Source organism: Gymnoscopelus braueri (genome assembly GCF_963280865.1).
Source record: "Gymnoscopelus braueri genome assembly, chromosome: 12".
Lineage (NCBI taxonomy): Eukaryota > Metazoa > Chordata > Actinopteri > Myctophiformes > Myctophidae > Gymnoscopelus > Gymnoscopelus braueri.
Window position 1 is genome coordinate 29,362,247 of NC_137614.1, and position 22,750 is coordinate 29,384,996.

The 22,750-nt window shown below is 41.2% G+C and overlaps 1 protein-coding gene across 1 annotated transcript in view; it reads right to left on the reverse strand.

Annotated features, from left to right (window-relative positions):
- Window positions 1-13,532, reverse strand: part of lamb2l (laminin, beta 2-like) — a 68,228-nt gene extending 54,696 nt beyond the window's left edge. The window contains exon 1 of the mRNA XM_080443616.1: window positions 13,429-13,532. The gene's annotated coding sequence lies outside the window, so the exon portion shown is untranslated. The remainder of the gene's footprint in view (window positions 1-13,428) is intronic.
- Window positions 13,533-22,750: the final 9,218 nt, after the last annotated feature.

Sequence of the window (22,750 nt, forward strand, 5' to 3'; positions counted from 1 at the left end):
CCATTTATCTATCTGGCCTTTCTCCCAATGGTGGCAAAGCAAGAACAATTTGACTGTCGGATAACAACTTCTGCTCTATTTTGAAACAGACATCTGTTGTAAATGGTAAATGGACTGTATTTATTCTTTATCCTTAATCCAAAGCACTTTACAAAGTATTTCACATTCTGACCGATTGACAAACTGAAGGCAGAAGAAACCATGCAAGGCACCAACCTGCTCATCGGGAGCAGTTAGGGCTTCAGTTTCTTGCTCAAGGACACTTTGAAACACAGCCAGGAGGAGTTCTTCCTCCTGAGCCACTACCGCCCACTGCTGTTGTCATTTTGTGTCTAAGGCAGGGGTCTTGAACAGGGGGTCCGGGACCCCTAGGGGGCCCTCAGAGTTACTACAGGGGGTCCGCCAAATCTTTGTGTGATGGGAGGACGTCACATTAGCTGAAAATCTCTTCGTCTCTTTCTCAGCTAAGGGGTCCTTGGCCTGTCCCCAACTCCATATGTGGGCAAGACTGGGCAAGTCCTATTGATGATGTCATGATGACACACCCAGTAGCTTGCTATCCATAGCTACAGATTGCGCAAGAAAGCCACACTGTTCTAGACCCTGTCTTGTTTCTGTAAAAATGACTTCAAGGTCAAGCATGTTTCTTTGGACATAAAATGATTGATTGTGACACCAGGCTGTGGACCATTTAACAACTACATCCAATACTGGCCTGCACAGTAAAATCTTCCTCTCTGGGTTATATGAACACAGGACTTTACTGTGCACCTATATATTGTCACATCACAGGTTTACAGCAGGTGTAAAGTGGGTGTTTTTTACATGCATGCTCCATCGTTTTGTAGTTTTTTGTGAGAAGGGAGAGGATAGAGACTAAGACAGGAGAGAAAAACATAGGATAAAAACAGGTCAAATAATCAAAAGGTATACAGATATAGTATATACGTACTGTAGTAGCAGGTACTGCATGTACATAGAACATTAGGATTAAATGCAGATGTGTACATAGCCATAGGTGCAACAAGGAAAGGTAAAAACACATTGGGTAAATCCCACATAGTTCACATACATAAATCCAGAACCCCCTCAAAGACCCCACTTTGAGAGCCAGTGATTTACATCTATTCTTCTTTATTCCTCCTAAAGCAGCAGTTGGCTAAAAGTCATGGATGCGAAAGACAGAGAGATAGAAAGACAAAGACAGAGGGAGTGAAAAAGAAATGGAGAATGAATGAGAGACGCAGAGATAGGAGTGAGAGCGTAAAGAGTGAGAGTGCGTGCGCGTGTGTGTGTGTGTGTGTGTGTGTGCGCGCGTGCGTGCGTGCGTGCGTGCGTGTGTGTGTGTGTGTGTGTGCGCGTGTGCGTGCGTGTGTGTGTGCGTGTGTGTGAGAGAGAGAGAGAGACTCAGCCCAACAACAAAAACCACAGGCGAGAACAAAGAGACGTTCTCATTCACAGCTCTGTGGTGACGTGACCCTTGAACTCCTCTATAGAAGGACGGTGGGGCACAGAGGAGCAGGCCGGGGGGCCGGGGCACCGCATGTGACACAGCAACCGCAACGGTGAAAGTTCAAGCTAAGTAATCTCATCACGGCACATGGTCAGCCATGGTCAAGTTAGGAGGCGGAGGCTTTCTGATGACGCCGCTGACTCTGGGATGAGATATCCAATATTTGGAAAACAACAACAAGGAAGTATCACAGAATTAAGCAGATGGTGACATGTTTTACAATCTTAATTTTGACTAAATGCAATGGGGCAAAGTTGAGATACACTACATGATCAACAAACGTTGAATGCTTTTTCCAAACCTATAATCCGGAAATATAATTCTAAAATATATCTCAATAATTATCAGGCACTTCATCATAATATATAGAACCTTGATATACTACTTGCACCTGTGTACAAAAAGATAAGATGGAACGTGAGACAGGAACAGTGCCACCCGTATACACCTCCTCCTGTCTAGCAGTTAGACAAAGCCGCAGGAGCTCTGGAGACTCCAGTAGTAGTCCAAACAAACCAGGCTCCCATATCCCTAAATACAATAACACGATAAGCCTGGCGCTGTATATCTCTGTGTGTGTGTGTGTGTGTGTGTGTGTGTGTGTGTGTGTGTGTGTGTGTGTGTGTGTGTGTGTGTGTGTGTGTGTGTGTGTGTGTGTGTGTGTGTGTGTGTGTGTGTGTGTGTGTGTGTGTGTGTGTGTGTGAACTTGCATGCAAGGTTGTGTGTGTGAGCATATCAAACGAAAGGCTATTGCCTGAGCTGCTGAATCCAGTACAAGTCCTAGTATGCCACAGTATGACGCACTGTGGTTAAGGCCATCTCCAATAAGGTGGAGACGGGATCAGATCACTCTGAGGTCATGGAAGAGGAGTGGGGTGGGGGTGGTTAGTCTGGAGGAAGATGACTTTCTTTTACATGCACTGGTGAGTCACTAAAAGGCATCCAAGCATCCGTTCTGGGCTTATGGTAAGATTAAACTAATGTGATGCCCCTCTGGTTATACAATACCCGTATAAGTACTTCATATCCTATATTAAAATTGGCTACTGGGAGGCGGACCATGGCCACGTCACTCTGACTCAGACATAACCATTAACAAACCTGATACACCCATATAAAGGCAGGACTACGCACCATGGCCACATCACTCTGACTCAGACACAACCATATATAGGCATGTCACTATGACTCAGACATAAACATAAACAAACCTGATATATAGGCATGTCACTATGACTCAGACATAACCATAAACAAACCTGATATATAGGCATGTCACTATGACTCAGACATAACCATAAACAAACCTGATACGACCATATATAGGCATGTCACTATGACTCAGGCATAAACCATAAACAAACCTGATATATAGGCATGTCACTATGACTCAGACATAACCATAAACAAACCTGATATATAGGCATGTCACTATGACTCAGACATAACCATAAACAAACCTGATACGACCATATATAGGCATGTCACTATGACTCAGGCATAAACCATAAACAAACCCGAGATGCCCATATATAGGCATATATATTGAGATCCGGTTGTCCAGAGCCACAGATCCAACCGTTATGTCCATATGGTCATGTGCATACGGTATATGGGACTGACCGACTTCAAACTTGGGCACATCGACAAGGACTCAAGGGAGTGCGGTGCCCGCCGTGGACTCGTTCGGATATATGCTTGTTCAGAACCGTCGGTACGACCGTTATGTCCACATATGGGCATACAGTATGTGGATATCCAGAACTTTGTAGCGGCCTGAACTCTAGATGTGAGGGCCTCATAGCGGCCTGAACCTCTTGGCGATACACACACTGAGTTTGAGATTAATCAATCTAGGGATTGCTGTGTGTCTGGAAAATAAAAGCCCAACACAAATCCCTATACATGAAGGTGTACAGTAACATGAATCCACAAATCTATAAAATGTAATATGTTCAGATGTGAATATATTAGCAGAATGAACAACAAGGGAGTCCAGGTAAAGCAGTGGTAATGTTCCAGCCCATTACCCTGGAGACTGGGGTTCAAATGCCTCCAGCTTGACAGGGGCTCCAATGAACACAATTGGCCGTGTTCGTGGGTGGGAACTGAAGACGGTTGCTGGTATGCATGTGTTAAGCCCTACAGTACCAGAGAAACCCCTCACTGTCAGAGCAGAGGAGACATGTGATTGTCTACAGCACACCCTCCCCAAGTCCAAACAGTAGGGGTCAGTGGTGACAGAGAGGGACTATACACATGGGGGGCTGAGGGGGGATTTGCATAACAACTAAATTGGGAGAAAAAATACAAATAAAGAAATAAAGAAAAAAGCTTGCGTCAGAGCAAACGTCACAGAAGAGTCTTTTTTTTACATTTCTGCTGAAGTATATTGTCCCCCTATCACCTGCATTACTGATACAGAACTGTCCATGTATAGAGCTGGAATTGGCAGCAAAGGTGCAAGAAATTACACAGATATAGTTTGGTTTTATCCTGACGACCCGATCAATGTCCTTGAAGACTTTCCCAACAACTGTATCAGTAATCCTAACAGGCTGGAACGAGACCTTGAGGATACATGTAAACATGTTCTAGTTATGCTTAGTTAAACTTTATATTGACTGTGAATCTACAATGCTCTAAGCTTCTTAACTCAGTGAGTGGGTACTAAACAGAATGGTGTGTAATCTATCTTATTTTAATGTACAGCTTCACTGTACAGGATACATGACATTCAGAGCACTAACTAGGGCAAAAAGCATCACACCGTGCTGTGTGCTTCACTGCTTGTAGAAATGTTTTTCTCTCTTGCTATATTCAACTGATGAGCTTCAGGTAGGTCTAATTGTCAACCAGTAGGTGCCATACCGACCGACACCAGGGTCTAAATAAAATGTCTCAAAGGAAGAGTAGGGAGACGAGACCACCTCCAACCACTGCAGATGTGGTAGTGTGGTAGTTACGTATATTGTATTACCATACAGATTGGTTAAAATCATGTTTTATTCATTGTAATAAGTGGATTTAATACATATCAGAGGAAGCTGTGTAAAAAATACCTTCACTGCAGGAAAACCTAAATCTTGGCATGAGGCCAGGGCCGGCGTCACTCAAGACTGCCAGTTTAAAAAAACGAACCTTCTGGTACTTTTTAATTAATAGTGTTTTCGGCGTCAACTCAAGCCTTCCTCAGCGTGTTAAGAAAGTGGTCAGTGGTGTTGTGTGTACCGGGAGGGACTGATAGATAGACAGACAGACATGACAAGGACTTCAAGCTGCTAAATAAATAAATACATTTGCCCCCCCCCATACCTACGCACCCGCCTGCCCCACCGTTATCGGCTAGCGCCGGCTCTGCAAGAGACAGACCACCCAGATACAGCACGTGCGACTCCACGGAGCGAGGGGATTTAGTTTAACCATAGTGTTTAACATGGAAACAGTCTCCCTTCAAACGCCTCCTAATCCGTTACAGACGTCGACATATCATCAGCTATTATAACATAGGAAATCTCATAACTCTGTCTCTGTCGCGGTGCTAAAGGTGAGATCAGAAGCATACAGTACGTCCTTCCTTGCACTAGGCGCCTGTTGACAGTGTAGAGGTGAAGACGCTAATAGCGCGGCACCGAGTGCCGCGCTATTAGCTTGTAGATCTGCTATTTTTTTTTTAATCGTGAAAATGTGTGCAAATCTTTAGTTTGAATATATATATACTTTTTTAAAGCGAAAGTTTTTAACTTTTTTTTTACTTATGTTGCTATATTATCAATGGTTTTCAAACTTTTTTCATGTCAAGGACCCCCAAAATAATATGTATTTGTCCGCGGACCCCCCCCCTATCTAAAAATATTTTGTTCCAGGGACCCCCAGAAGCAAAGATTTGAGTTAAAAATGTATATAAAAGATTTGCACAAATGTTCTAAAAAATTCTAAAAATAGCAGATCTACAAGCTCATAGCGCGGCACTCGGTGCCGCGCTATGAGCTTGTATATCTGCTATTTTTGAATAGCCAAAGAAATCTTAAAATGACACACATGCGTTCCTTTCCCGGCCTTAAAGGGTTAAACCGTAAACTTGGCGTAAACCAGGCCTATATTGCACGTTTACAGTTTGTCTAAAACGCTGTGGCACGCCTTTTAACTGGAACCTGCAATTGGATTTTAATTATTCTTTATTACTATTTAATTGTTTGTTTTCAAATCACTAAGTGGCTTGGCGCCTCAGCACCTCTCTGCCTTTTACATGTCCATATACTCCTTCAAGGTCATTGCGGTCCGCTGAACTGAAACTTGTCACCCCAAAGAAATTGTTCCCTCTACACCAAATCTCTTCACAGAAAATAGCCGATCTGCTTCATTTTTCAGCGAATGTTAGTTTATTATGACATGCCCAAAAATGGAACGCTAAGGTTCCCCCTCAGCTTTACTCAGTCTAAAAGATGCACCAACCCCCAATATAGGATTGATTGTACAATAACAGAACCCTCTCCAGGCTTGAATGGAACAACGATGTGAGATGAAGTTGGACAGATAGCCTGCATATTTCCCCCACAACTGACCCAGATATCAAGTGAAGCAGACATTACATATACTCTACCGCAAGACATACTAACATACTTTCCTTCACATGCTTCAAAGATGTTTATGCTTGTGTGCGAGCATGCGTGTACAATATATGCTGCTATGTGTACAAGGGAAGGTACATTGAAAGGCATGAACTGATGATTTATTAGTTAAGGACATAATGCCATGTCTCCATCTTCTGCCTGCAGATGACATGAATGCCCAAGTCAAAAGTTAAGGGATGAGAGAGACACTGTTTTCTGTATGCATAGATGGACTCTAGATCAGTGTCTATCAACCTTTTTTGTGCCAAGGCACACCTGGCATAGCCAAAAAATCCCAGGGCACACCTAGATATACGGTATATATATATATATAATTATATATATATATATATATATACGGTATATCTATATAATATATGGGGAGAAAAAAAGCAAATGCAAACAAATATTTCTGTTTTTGCATTATTCAGATATGCAAACTTGTAGCTTTTCAGCTTCCACTAGCCGTTTTGAATCCAAATAGGGCAATAGTGTGACACCTGACCCGAAAAAAAACAGCATTTTGTCACCCTTTTCACCTCGGGGCTGTTTGCATGCCTGATTATTATTATTGTTAAAAAAAAAAAAAAAAGGGGGTTTTTTTTTTTTTTTTTTTTTTCCAAAATGATATTTTTTCAAACCTTCTTCAAACGGCGCGGCACACCTCAGCAGTAGCCCCGGCCCAAAATTGGGACGTTTGCCAGGGTTGATATACACTGCTCTAGATACATGATCTGGACTTTACACCATTTATGCAAGTAGGCTACTTGTGAATATAAATAAAAGTATTAGAATGTGTGTGTGTGCGTGCGTGCGTGCGTGCGTGCGTGCGTGCGTGCGTGCGTGCGTGCGTGCGTGCGTGCGTGCGTGCGTGCGTGCGTGCGTGCGTGCGTGCGTGCGTGCGTGCGTGCGTGCGTGCGTGCGTGCGTGCGTGCGTGCGTGCGCTCGTGTGTGTATACAGTAGTATGTGTGTGATGTCCTCTCAGTCACCCTGACATTGTGTATCGGCTCCAGTCTCTCTACAGGTTATATATCAGATAAATTAATCTTTAACTAAACGCACAGGAGAACTCACCTGAGGACATGACCGGAGAGAGTAGCCAGTTAGAAACCTTAGAAGTGAGTACATCACACAAACATGCCGCGCACGCATGGACACACAAAGAATTTCAACATCTGCAAGTGTATGCTCGCGTGCACTTGTTCACACACATCCCCCATACAGCACACACAAAAGTGTGCACGCACGTATTCATACTGTAGGCTACAAACAAAGAAATGTTCAAAAATCACATCTGCATAACCCTGATCACATGTACATCCACACAAAAAAATGAGATACAGTAGGAGGTGAAGGTGTTTGGGATAAACTGTCAAGTGTATTATTTAACAACACGTTTGACATTTCTTCAGTGTACTACACTAGAGATTAAAGTTCAGCGAATCCTTGACTGATTCCCTAGTAACTTTCAGACTTTCAGGACATTATTATGGTTTTAAGCCACTGCTAACCCTGCTAATTTCACTTCCAGTCAGACCTGTTGTCATTGTGTATAGTGTGTTCTTTTAACCCTCCTTATTCTTCTCAATCTCAACATTAAACTTGCTAATAAATAAGGAACTAATAATAAGAAGCTAATGTTTTTCTTTCATGCATGAGACCAATCTCTGTTTAGGGCCACTTGCTTTGAAAGGCAGGATATTTTGGCAGCTCTTTCAATAACAGGCCGGTAATTGCAACTAATTTGTTTCCTGTTGCCTGAAATCATCTAAGTAATGTTTCACATGTCATCAACCTTTTCCGTGTGTATGTGTGAGGAAAAGACAGAAATAGACATGCAGTACTGTGTAGTAGTAATGTATCTTCCTGAGAGGTAATTATTGGCTGCTGATGAAAATTAAGCCTACTTTATTCTTTGTTTTGCGCCTGTGTTGCGTGCTTAAAATAGCAGATCTACAAGCTCACAATACATCATGCTGGGACACGTTGTGAGCTTGTAGATTCGCTATTTTCCACCTTTATTCCATCAAAGGTTTGGATTACTCACACTTTGTGTAAACAGACTGTGAATTAAATTCCCCAGGCAACACGGAAAGAGCTCCGAACAACCACACCCCTTGACCATGGGATTATGTCATACGCACGAGCACTTCTGAACGTGTCAAACTACCCACTTCAATTATAGAAATACTACATGATGAATACATGTGAACTAGCTGTATGGCATATGTTATAGCAGCTGACAGAAGGTGGCATGGGGCCAGATGTCAGAGAGAGGGAGAGAGAGGTAGAAAGGAAAGGAGGAAAGAGATAGTGAAAGAGAGAGTAAAAGAGAGAGAGAGGGAGGTTTTTCCAGTTGAAATTTGGCTTTAGTGCGACAAAGCCAGACAGACTGCTAAGGAGATAATTGATTAATTTCAATGAATGAATTTAGCTCACAAGAGCATTGCAGAATGCAGATCCACTGCAGCCTCTATGGTCTGAATATGCACTATTACCCTCAGGGTGACAGGCAAAGGTATACTAACATGCCCTAGATGCAGACTAAAAGAATCATCAGAATTTGGCATTTTCTTGAACTTGCATTTTTTTTTTCCAACATAGTATTCTTTATGTTTTGTGCCCCTATAGGGCAATAAATGTTTCATTCATTCATTCATTCTCTAGTCAGTGGGTTGGAGACAAGGGTTTGATTTGTGTCAGGGGACCTGATTATGAGTGACACGGTCACACAGACGCCCCAGAGAGAAGCTCACATATCAAAGACACACTGATGCAGTCAGTGCTGGGTGGCGGTTGTCAGTGGTGAGGGCTTTGGAGAGAGGCCCTCTGCCCTGCAGATTACACAGTCACACACACATGCATGCAAGTGTGTAGACATATGCATGTACATCCACACACGCCCAGAGTACAGATGTCTGCAGTGCAGACATTCCTGCACATGCACACACACACACACACACACACACACACACACACGCACACGCACACGCACACGCACACACACACACACACACACACACACACATACGTGCACACATCCGACCCCTACTTTGCCCCCCCCTCTTGTCAGCAGGTGCTGACAAGAGCAAGGCACCACCAGCGGAAGCTGGAAAGAAGAAAATGGGGAGCAGAGGTTAGGAAGACCAGGTTGATCATAAAGAGTCAATTTGGTTCCATATTCTCTTCAGAGTTAAAGTAACACTGAGGTTTTTTTTTATTATTTTTTTTAACTTATTTGAGTATAAGTGTATAATTTTGTTGATTTATATATCCTGCTTTTCTCGCTACATTTCCGGCTAAATTCACCCTTCGATAAAGTCAATAGAATAGAATGGAACAGAACAAAATGTGAACGTTGTTGTAAACACATTCAGAAATGTGGCTTTGATGTGTAAACAGCAGAAAAGTTACAATAAATACCCAGTTACAGTACACAAGCACAAGATGACAGCTTATCAGACATTAAGAACAAACTATGGTAGCATAAAGTCAAAGTAATGTGACTTTGACTTTCATTCAAAGTCAGCTGTAGTAAATGTGAGTTACTACAGCTGTATACCTGTAGTAACCTCACTTTTTGCTTGGTCCACTGTGCTCACAAATGATGAGAAAATCCAGTGATACTAGTCATGTTGGTTGATATGCAGGGGCTTGGGTCCAGATGTGATGTTGGCCTACAGCTACAGTATGAAGCATCTGTGGATAGCTCTGTCTCATTCTAGAAGAAGGTAGAAGGTGCCTGGATACCCACAATGGCTATTGGCTACATTTAAAAGCACAATGAAAAGCTCAGGGGTCACCAGGGTCAAGAGCTTGTGGGTCTTGCTTACCAGGTACCAATGTCCCTTTCTCCCTCCCTCCCTCATCCCAGTTCTGCCACTTGTGGCCTGGCTGGGTGACTCGTGGTTCCTCTTAACCCTTCAGGTTGGAGCTGTCTTAGTGGCTGGGTGAGGGGGGCCATGTCGCTGAGCTGCTTAAAGATACACTAAGCCTGTAATGGCCCTGGGAACCTGCAGCTACAGACCCACACACGGCCCAATGTGGACACAGCAATGGGTTTGATCACAGGGGACAATTTGGTGGGAAATGAAAATTAGCAAATAACTTCTGTCACTTCAAGGACACAAAAGCAGTGGATCTTTTTTTCTTTTTTTTTTACATTTAAAGCAAAATGTCTAGTTGGATAATGTAACAATTATAACAATTAATCAAATTGTTCATTCTCCAGTGAACCTGTTGGGTGTTTTGTTGTATACTGAATAATAGCTTGTTGATGACACAACATATGTGTCGTATCACTATTACGGATGTGACTTCAGTACTACCAAGACTATCAGCATCACTGCATGTAGGCTACTAATAAGCAAACTGTATTTTCCAAACATTATTAGGTGAGACATAAATAATACTGTAAACTGTCCCACTGCAAACTATAATAGCAACTGCATACAATTGTTTTTAATTGTTTTAACACCAACTCCTACACAGAGAACAATCTGTGTGGAATGTCTGACTGATCCATCAGTGATGAATGTACCTGATAATATAGCCTGGCCACAGACAATGCTCCCTGCCCTGGCAACAGCCCTGGCCACACAGCCAAAAAACACAACCACAAATCACAGATGTACCCATAATGTGTTGTAGTAAACGACCCTGCTGCTGCTCTGGCCAGCACTGCTGCATGCTAAAACCAGCGTAGCACACCTTATTTCACCTTTCAGACTGATGATGAGTTAAAAAGAAGGAAAGATGTAACCTTGTTCTTGAATATGACTAGTACATCACTGTGACGCACAAATAAATGCATTAATAAAGCCTTCAGTAAGGGCCAAGGCTGTGTGCTGGACGTTAGGGTTAATTTCAAGCACAACGTTGCTCGTCTCCAAATATAAATGCTCACAGAACGGATGGACAACAAAGTAGTAAATTCTGTTATTCGGTGCAGCAGGTAGGATATAATAGGCTAAGGGACCAGTCGAAATTTACATAAGGGGGGGCATGGAGGAAAATAGGGGAGGGTCATGCCTTTCTAATTTTGGTCCAAGGGAGGGTCAGCTAATTTTACTTTGAATCCAAGGGAGGGTCATGCAATTTTGAATTGATAAAATAGTCCGTTTTTTATATACCTTTTTAGTACAGCAGAACAGTGGTCAATGACCCCTCTCCATTTCAAAGGATACAAAGAATTCAAATCAAGTAACACCTTGTCTATTTAGAATCAATGACGGTCGTTAACAAGCCATCAACGCACAGCGAGTGTGAACGACCCAGTCAAATCTATTCAGCGTCTTAACGATGGTGGTTGAACAATTAAGCAAAACTTCAACAGGCGTTATTGGAGAGATGCATTATAAATACAAATAGGCCTACTATAACTGGATATTCATAATCATTTGAAGTAATTCTGTGCATGTGATTAATGTGGATCTATATGGACAGTTGTGTATAGATGCCTAGCTCCACAAGTAAAACCAGAAGCATCAGGCCATAATTGATAGCCTAATTTGTTTTATGTAGGCAACAGTGTAGTTGTAGTCACTGTAGTTGATAATTAAAAGGGCAGAGTGACAAAAGTTTTAAACTACTGGTTACCAAATATTCAACTTTCTTCAATCTGACCAGGATTCAATGGGTTTCCCACATGTAAGATGAGAACACTATCCATTCTGCTACCACTACTACAGATACACTGTGCATTTAGCAAGACTGACTACACTACAGCAATGTTCTAATCAATGTGGAAAGCAAAACATTGGACATATCAGTTTTAAATGTCATGTTGTATTTGATGGGGAGGGTTAGGGGTGTCAAGAATTTCACAATACGATACATGATGTTGGGCATGATATCGATATGATATATTATTAATGTTCTTTTCTCATGTATCATCAACATTGGCCATCATCTTATAAATAACGTTATAAAGCAAGTTAGAAACAATTACAAAGTGCTTTGTACACACAAATAAATACATTTGTGCAAGCTTAATGGAGAAGGGAAGTTCTCACTAACTATAAACCCATTGTTTCAGAGGACAGATAGACACTAATATAACAAATATAACATAATATAAGACTGCATAACTATAAATTCCACAAACCTCATATTTTTGTCATCTGGACTTTACCAACCAAGTGCAGCCTAGTTATTTCCAACAGCTAAAAAAAATCTATAATACCAGATACAGTATAATACAATCTTAGATTAGATGTAGGCCTATTTGAGAGTGCAGATGCATGTCACATTAACGAGCGTCAACGAGCATCAGCTGACACACAACACCTCCCCTCTGCAGTGCTTTAAACTGAAAGTGACTGACTGGAGTCTGTTTCATTTCTCTCCAAAATACCTTGAATATGATGGAGGACATGATTAATAATTACTATGATTATGATAAGCTTTACATTTCATATCATACAGTAAAAACTCCTAACTTTCACCGGCAAAAAAAAAGAATGTTTTTTATTTATTAAAAAAACAATAAAAAAAATATTACGATACAGTATGACATCATGACAATACCTATCATCACATTTTAATACCACGATAGGCTATATCGTGACACAATATATCGTGACACTTCTAGGCGGGGAGGGTTACTCTTTTTTTTGTAATCACTTGGGGAGGGTCATTGATTTTTTTTTTGTCAAAGGGAGGGTCATGGCATTTTAGATCAGGGCACATACATTTCCTCCATGCCCCCCCTTATGTAAATTTCGACTGGTCCCTAAACGTTTTATAATAAAATATAATACAGCTAAATGCTGGGTGATGATTGATAGTGATACAATAATGTAAGTTAATTTGCAGGCAGTTATAATTACCACCTGCCCTACGCGCATTTTCAGCGGGTGAAAATGGACACCGGTGAACAGTCGCTACAGTAAATTACCACTTTTTAAATACCAAACCGCTCGCCCCAAAACACAGGCGCCCCGGAGCAAATCCGGCGGTATTCACCTGGTATTCCTAAACGTAACCTCAGTAAACTATGGGCTTAACCTAACCTTATTCCTAAACCAACGTAAGCTCAGTCAGACTATGCTTACCTAACCTTATTTCTAACCTTATCCTCAAAACAGATACAAGAATACACAAGAACCGCTGGTCCACCCAAAAAAATGGGGGCGAGCGTGTTTTAGGGTGAGCCTTCCGGTTACCCCTTTTAAATGTCGAAGCAATCCCATCACTGCTCACGATAGGCTGCTAAACTAGTACTACATATTCTAGAATGAACGAACCACATGAAAGAAAATGTTTCAATATTTAGAAAGACAAGATGGAGCACAACCCACCTGTTCGCCTAATTTCCTCGGGTTCCACTTGTTCTGCTAAACTGACTGACGCAGAGACCAGAGAGACCCACTGACTCCACCACCTGTATGAATGAATCCCTCAGTGTAGCGGTGCAGTCGATCATGCACCAGTGGGTGGAGCCCAGCCCGCAGACAGACAGACAGACAGACAGACAGACAGACAGACAGACAGACAGACAGACAGTGGTAGAAAAAGTACTTTCTTTTACTTAAGTAAAAAAAGTATCAATACTGCAATGTAAAAGTAAAAGTCTGGAATTCTAAATTTACTTGGGTAAAAGTACAAAAGTATTGGTATCAAAATGTAGCCTACTTAAAGTACCAAAAGTAGAAAGTATACTCATTATGCAGAATGTCCCATTTCACAAGTTTTCAATGTATACAAATCTTTTGGAAATAGCAGATCTGCAAGCTCACAATGCATTTTAAGCTTGTAGATCTGCTATTTTCAAAAGGACGAAATGTAAGTGGTTAATGTATGTTTTGTAATAATGATCAAAACCTAAAGTAACAAGTAACTACATTTTTCAAATGTAGTGGAGTAAAAGCACAAAATTTGTCTCTGAGACGTAGTGGAGTAGAAGTAAAAGTACTGAAAATTGGAAATACTCCAGTAAAGTAAAAAATACCTCAAAACTGTACCTAAGTACAGTACTTGAGTAAATGTACTTAGTTACTTTACATGGCAGGGATATAGGCCGCCACCCATTCTGCTATCTCGCCTGACCCACAATTTCAAGGCAATCTCAGAATCAGAAAGGACTTTCATCCCATATAGTAATATTGTGCACTTCACCTTCACATGAGACTGACAAAGACAGAGGTGTGCTTTAATAGGTAACCTAACCTGAATAGTGGCACCTGAGAACCTTTTTTAAATATATTTATTTTATATTTTCATTTATTTTATAAATGGGGGGCTAAATACATAATAATTTTTAATGACATTTAATTCAAGGCATAATATTTCTACAATAGCTACAAATTCACAATCACAAGAAGTTGAAGGGTACATTTTGGTCTGATAATGATGCATGTTCAAATCATTGTAGCCTATATTACATTATTTCTGACCATTTCCCAAAGCATACATTATTTTATTTTGAGAGAAAATAGCCAATTCAATATCAGGTGCCCACAATATTTAGGTGCCCACTGGACCTGTATTCCTTTTATCCATGACTTAAACAAGATCGAAATATCCCTTTGAAAACTAGATTATAAGGACTGCTATCTTATAGCAAGTAAGCCAATGATGACTTTGGGGGGGTGAGTGGGGGGAATAGGTTTGTGGCTATTTGACAATTAAAGGCAATTATTCATGTTGCTCTGTTTTTCTTATAGCATCTTTTATCCTTGATGAGCCCATCAGTTTCTCCCCAGTTTCTCATTTCCATCTCTCTCTCATCAGACAGCATGGGCCATGAGGTTGTGCTCCCAGCAGCCTACTGAAGGGCACCCTCCTCCCTCAGGAACCATCAGCATTATATAAAGAGACGATGACACTCTCCATCATCAAGCACATTATGTGGTGCCAGCCGAATCTAGCAGATATGTATCAGATATCTCCCCATCCCCTGTCTACCGGTCGCCCAGAGACAGCAGTTCCCTCTACAAGGGGTTGACAAGCGTGTGTGTGCATGTGGTGGTGGTGGTGGTGGTGGTGGGGTGATGTGCATGTGTGTGTGCGTGTGTGCGTGTGTGCAGTGAGCAAAAGCCAGCAGACATGTGATGTAGGTATGAGGAGAAAAGGAGGGGAAATGAAATGAGAGTGACATCATGCATTAAGTCACAGGTGAAGTGTATTGTTGGTGTATTCGGTCCTTATGCCCTGGCTGGCAATGTGAGAATGGCCTTGTCTGTGTGGAGTTTGCATGTTCTCCCCCAAGGGTAGGTACCCTCACAAAAAACATGCAGTAATCCTGGTCTCTATACTGCCTCCCCCTGGTCAGCCGGGGGGACTGATGGAGGGGAAAGGAACTGGTTTGGAATCGGCACGTGCTACGTCCTACCCCAGGAACCCCAGGAAGACTAGAGGCTCATTCATGTGTCTCTAATGGGGATCCTTTAATAAACATATACATAAACTACCGGGGAAACTCCCCCCCTGTCAGGTGATGAGAAGCGGTCTGCTAACTCCTCATGCGTTGAAGGAAGCATGAGCTCAGTTCGGGGCTCTCCCCAGGCTGGCAGAGGGAGAGTAGAGCCCAGGATTACAAGCTTAGGCATTGGCACTGCATGGGTGAAAAAAATAGGGTTACAAAATCGTGGGATAAAAATGTTAAAAGTAAGAATGGCCTTGTCAAGGGAATAGAACTGACCGAGTGGTGGTGAGTGAAGTGAGACACATACGAGACAGAGAGAGAGGGGAGGAAGGGAGTGAGGGACAGAGAGGAAGGGGGTGGGGTGCATGGGGTAGCAAGTTGATCACCAGTCTGAGGTGTTCTCAGTGCAGGTTGTTTGAGGTGTAGCTATCCACGGAATGGATGGAATTCATAATTATCAGCAATTTTCTTTTTGTATTGTGACACACACGTGCACACAAATGCAAAATGCATGCCTTGCCTTTTCATTGTTCACATAGCCTGTAATTGCATTCATGGTATAGCGGCAATGACAGGCCACTAGCCCTGCTGTTATAGCCTCTTAAATAGAATGACACTTTGGTCAGAAAGACATAGTAGTTATTGCTTATGTATTACCGTGTTGTTTTATTTGTGATCAAACAGCTGGGTGTGCAGACAGAACACAAGGACTGTCAATAAAGACACTTCTCAGTGCAGTGAGAGGTTTAGTTGTGAAGCAGTTTGTTCTTTGGTCAGAGAAACATCTGGAGGAGATGTCTCAGCTGATGGCTGCACACAAACCTTTAAGTTTAAACCTGTTAGAGGTTAGGATTTATGTGATTTATGATTTATGTATTTATCTTTTCATTGTTGGTTAAGGATGATGGTGGTGATGATGATGATGATGGTGGTGGTGGTGGTGGTGGTGGTGGTGGTGGTGGTGGTGGTGGTGGTGGTGGTGGTGGTGGTGGTGATGGTGATGATGTATGATGTGCATTGTTCTTTGTCTGGCATTTTTTCCTTACTGTGTAAGGGGAGGTCCCATGGTGTTGATTCATCAGCTAATGGAGATGAATCTGAAGTATCCTATCACCTCTGCTTTTTGTAACGTTTAAAAGAGATTACCTGTGTTATTATCCTGATAAAGGTCCCCTATCAGAATAAAAACACATATGACCGAAACATTGATTAAAGCAGAGAAAGGTAAGAGGATTTACTCCCAGTACCACAAAGATTTTTGAGAGTGTGCACTGTGCATGTAGATCTCTCTCTGTGTGTGTGTGTGTGTGTGTGTGTGTGTGTGTGTGTGTGTGTGTGTGTGTGTGTGTGTGTGTGTGTGTGTGTGTGTGTGTGTGTGTGTGTGTGTGTGTGTGTGTGTGTGTGTGTGTGTGAGTGCGTGCGTACACGTGTGCACATGTGAGTTTGCAGTCATGTGTAATATCTTGTTCATGTGCTCCCTGGATATTGGATGATTGAAAACTTCTATTGTCCCCCCACTTTATGTCTTAGGTTCACACTCATCCAACTTAAAATGTGTAGAGCTCATTACAAGGCAAGTTAGTCAATACGTGCTTTTCAAAGTGCTTTACACAAAACATTAAGAGCATTAATTATACATTTGAGTACAATTAATTAAATTAAATAATACAAGTTGAAAGAAAACAGAAAATAAGATAATTAAATGATTCAGCTTGGATTTCAAAGTATGTGAGGTGTGACAGAAGACACCACTCCTAATATAGACAGGAAACAGAAACACCCATCACCCTAAAATAGACAGGAATAACCATATAGAGTTAGTTAATAGGTGTTATAACTATCACTTTATAGACAGGAAACACCTATGCTATCTCCCAAATAGGAAACACCTATTACCCTGCCCGGACATTATGTATCACCTTATAGACAGGAAACATAATAATAATATTAATAATAATAATAAAATAATAATAATAATACATATTATTATTATTACACTTATTACTATTATTATTATTATTATTACCCTTATTATTATTATTATTATTATTATTATTATTATTATTATTATTATTATTATTATTATTATTATTATTATTATTATTATTATTATTATTATTATTATTATAAAAGAAGAGTTGTAGCAGACCTGCAGTTTTCTGGGAGTTTGTTCCAGGTATGTGGTACATAAAAACGGAACATAATCATTGACTCCATGACACAACAGATGCTCCAGTGAAGCCAGTGAACCAGCTAACAGCACCTGTTCATCTGCATGATGATGCCCTCTAGTGGGAAACAGCTCTACTTGCATCACATACACATCACATACACATACTGTACTTCAAGCACCTGTTCAAACAATTTCACCTGCATGTGTGTCCTGGTAAATACATACAACAATACAGCATATGACATGACAATGCTTCCATTCAAATCCATTCAACAAATGGCCTTGGAATCACGAGACTCTCTGATGTTGTAATTCGTGCTGTAAGTAGACCAGTACCTCTTTACACGTGGCTGTTATGTTGATTTTCTTTAGATAGAGAGAGAGAAGGAAAGTTTTGTTAACCCAAACAATATCGTTTTGTCTGAAGAGATACACAGTAAATTTGATTGATATTTTTTTATGATATATTTATTGAGCACTGTAAAAAGGTTTGTTACAGAAAATGCACATCAAAAACGAATTTTACAAAATATATTTGTATGTTTTTGTGTGTGTGTACAACCGTTTTCTTTATACAATTCATAATTCAGTGCCTTTTTTTCATCCATTTATAATCCATCAGATAAATTAACCGTGTGGAGACCAATGAAGGTTATCATGATGATTGATTGTGCATCATTCTATATATAGCATAGAGTTATAGATATACTGGCTCAGAGTACAGGAAAAAGGATAAGCAAGGAGAGGCTGTAGGTACTCTTGAGCTGAGTGAGAGCAGTCTTCCTCTGCTACTACAAGACTGTGAACGTATTTTAAATCCCCTGTTTGATCTGCCACTAACCAGTGCCCCTTGTAGGATGTGCTCATTCCTTGAATTATTGGATGGCAGAATATCCATTAAATCAGAAGGTGCAACCCAGACACACTAGGTGGATTCAAGTGTGTCATAGCTCTGAGGGAATGGCTTTCTGGGTTCAGTGGGAAGAAGAGGGGCCTTGGCATGAAGCAACTGCGCAGAGAAAGCCTGTCGGAGCTGAGCCAGATGGAACATGGTTATGACCCCTGCCATGCGCCTCTGGTGACCTCGTTTCCTCTGCCATGCCTCAACTGTAGTGGCCTCAGTTACATGTACCTGTATCACCTAAGTGGGAAGGGAAGAGGAGACAGGAAAGATGCTATAGGAACACAGAGTACATACACAATCCTCAGTGTTAACTTATCCATTTGTAACTCTGAGAGTGCGAAATTAACCCTAACCTTATTCCTAAACCAACGTAACCTCAGTCAGACTATGCTTACCTAACCTTCTAACCTTATCCTCAAAACAAATACAAGAATACAAGAACCGCTGGTCCAACAAAAAAAATGGGGGCGAGCATGTTTGATGCAGGAAAGATGCTATAGACCGCCGAAGTCTGACGTCATTTACACATCCTTTGTTTGTCTACCTGGTTCGCAGTTTTCCACCCCCGTTCTGAATCCCATAGACGTATTTAATATCGCGTCAAATAAGAACTGTGTTCCAAAAATAAACAAATGACCACGGCGGGTTGACTCTTATGGATATGAAGCATCAACTGACGGTGAGAAAACGCTAATGTTACTTCCGCCAAATTAGTTACATTTTCGCCAGAAACAGACTGTATCAAATATAAGTGACTGACTATCATAAACTATACAGAACCTCCTCCCTGACAATAACGCCGACACGCGGTGTTTATTTTTGGACCACAATTCTTATATGAGACGATTCTAAGATGACCCAATGTTATTCTCCATAGAGAAATTACTTCCGCAAACCTGGGGATGAACGAGTGACGTCAGGACTTCGGTGCTCTATAGGAACACAGAGTACATACACAATCCTCAGTGTTAACTTATCCATTTGTAACTCTGAGAGTGCGCAAATGTAACCACATTTGTTTACATTAGTGCACTCCCAGAGTTAAAGGTAGGGTAAGTGATATTTTTTGGTTAAAACAAAAAGTATTTTGTTAAAAGGTTAAAGCACTATATTCTGATAGTAATCATTGCTATAGAGTGTTTTTTCAGTAACAGGGGCCTCCCCGTCTCTCCAGCTCTTTAATAAACAGAAAATACATTTTTTGGTAGGTGACAATATTTCAGCCAATCAGAAGAGTACCCATTTATCAGCTTAATTTTTATAGTGTTCCAGTTCCCATTTTGTCTGCTCATTTCTTAGTGTCATCACTTCCAATTTCACTTGTTTAATCTGTATCCTGACTGAATTCTCTATCCATATTGGATAAAATTGGAAATGAAACTGAAACTGAAACGAAAATGTATTTTCTGTTTTATAAAGAGCTGGAGAGACATGGAGACTCCTTTTACTGAACAAACACTCTATAGCAATGAGTACTATCAGAATAGAGAGCTATTTAACACTTATTTTAACCAAAGAAAATCACTTACCCTACCTTTAAATGAGAGGGTGAGTGTATGTATGCATGTATTTAACCTTGTTGTAAGTGGCCTGGTTTTCCTCCTGGTCAAGCAGTATTCTGGTGGAGTGTTCTCTCAAAGCCTCCCAGAGAGCTACAGCGCTCACATGATCTATGATCCAACAACATCAGCATCTTAGATTACACTTCCATCCATTACAGGCTTTCCGGGGGTAGTCCATGAGCAAGGGGTTTATTAAACAGTTTAAGTAAGTCTATGTCTGTGACAATTATTCATATTCATCAAAGTGCTGCTATTTGTTTTATTTTTTATATTCTTAGAGTCAGCTTTATTTGTGTTTGTTTAAGTGATCTTCGGTAGTGTTGTTGTTGTTGTTGTTGTTTTTACAGAGAATTTCTGTCAAACGAATGCATTTCTGAAATGCATTAGTTTTTTTATTTATGCCCCAAATACGGATAGGTTGAAAGTATTTATCTTGTTGAGTGTACCTCCCATGTGTTGGATCAGCAGGTTATACCAGGCAGAAGGTTGTGTGTGAACAGGAGATGGAACAAGGAAGTAATCTGCCATCTCCTTTCCAAACAACCTGAAAACACCACGCACACACGCCCGCACACAGGCACACACACACACATGTATCCATGTGCACACAGACACATACATGCACACTCACGCACACAAACAGATATGATAAACAGGATCATTCCAAGAATAAGTCAGAATGGTTCAGTACTCAAATCCCATAAATGGGGCTTTCTCCATGCAATTTACCCGTTTCTTTCTCTGAGAAATCTACTCTTCACAGAAACCGTTCACAGAAAGAAATGTGCTTGTGTACACTACAGTGTCGTTTTAAAGAGTTTTCTTTTTTTACACATCAAGTGAGAACAGATACCTTTATTGTACAGTGGTAGTCGAAACAGCAGTAGAAAAAAAACTGTTCAAAACTTTTGTGTTGATATTGTTGCTAGCCAGTATATTGTCATAGTGGCATGCAATGTTTGATCACATGGTGAGTTTTAATCCAGTGCTGCTAGCAGAGACCATTACCTGTGCAGGTGTTGGCGGTAGTCTTCCTCAGTCCCAGCATCGGTCCGGCTGCGAGGCTCACACAGTCCAGATTCTCCTGTGTTCAGTTCAGACAAACTCTTCTGCCATGTGTCAGAGCTGTTGGAGTTGAGCTCAGCTGCAGGAGCTTCAAGCAGGTCAGGTATGGGTGACTGCTGAGGTGTGGGTCCCGGGTCATTGGAGGAATTGTCTCGTGTCCTCATGTCCTCATGTGAAAAGGTTGTTCTGCACCATGGATGGAGAGGTATAAACAGCAGTGATTCTCAACGTTTTTCATTTCAAAGACCCCCAGTTTGATATGCATGATTAGACCACAGACCCCCATTTGATACGGTTCTTATCTCTGGGACCTCAATCTACTATGTATCCTCAGTGTTAATTTGACTCTGAGAGTGTACAATTACGGGTCCATTTGGTTCCGTATGTACACTCTCAGAGTTACAGAGCCGTAAAGGTCCATTAATTTGTTCCTAACAATCGATGCTTTTGCCCCCTCAAGGACCCCACGTTGAGAACCTGTGATCTACACAGTATGTCAAAGACAAGTGCAACTCATAAAGCACTATAGCACACACAATAGTCTACAACCCCAAATGTCTCATGTTTTTACAGTATAAAATATACATTCACTTATATTCTAATGGTGATCGACTTGACAACACATAAAGATATGTTTAATATATAATTAGTAGAGAAGATTGGAAATTTGGAGTGAATAGGTAGATTTCTTTCAAGAAGAGGTTTAAAAAAACTAAAACTAAAACACCAGCTTTAGTCCACTTTAGAGATAGAGAGAAAAATGCACAATAAAATCCTCAGTGTTAGTAATTTATCCATTTGTTACTCTGAGTGTACAAATGTAACAATGGCTCCATTTGGTCAAATTGTTTCCACTCTCAGATTAAAATTAACAGGAAAATGTGTGATATTCCCTTCACCTACCTGCTCCTCTTGTCAGGAGAGTCGTGGCTGTCTTGCTGCATCCTCTGGACAGGTTTGATTCTGGTAGGGCGAACCTCTTGTCTTTCTGAATTTGAGCTGCTTTCGGCAGACGGCTGAGATTAGAAACTGACTTGGCATTCAAATGCTTCCATGTGGTCCCCTCCCTCCAGGGGGGGTTAGGAGGGTGACTTCTCTTCCCACAGAGAGGTGCTGGTTGCTTGGCTACACCACTGCAAGCACAGAGCACAAAAATCTGCTCCAAACACTCTATCCAGCCTCACCTCCTCCTGGGTGACAACAACCATCTGTGTGTGTGTGTGTGTGTGTGTGTGTGTGTGTGTGTGTGTGTGTGTGTGTGTGTGTGTGTGTGTGTGTGTGTGTGTGTGTGTGTGTGTGTGTGTGTGTGTGTGTGTGTGTGTGTGTGTGTGTGTGTGTGTGTGTGTGTGTGTGCGCGTGTGTGTGTGCGTGTGCGTGTGCGTGTGCGTGCAGGTAATTGTCACTCCCACCTGCACACTAGCTCTGTTAATAAACAACTACACACTAGTCAAAAGTTAACAAAGAGATGATAGGAGTGAGGAAGAACAAAATAATGACTGTGAAAATGTATGTGCATTTTGCAAAAGCTTGCCAATGAAATGTAATGTACAGT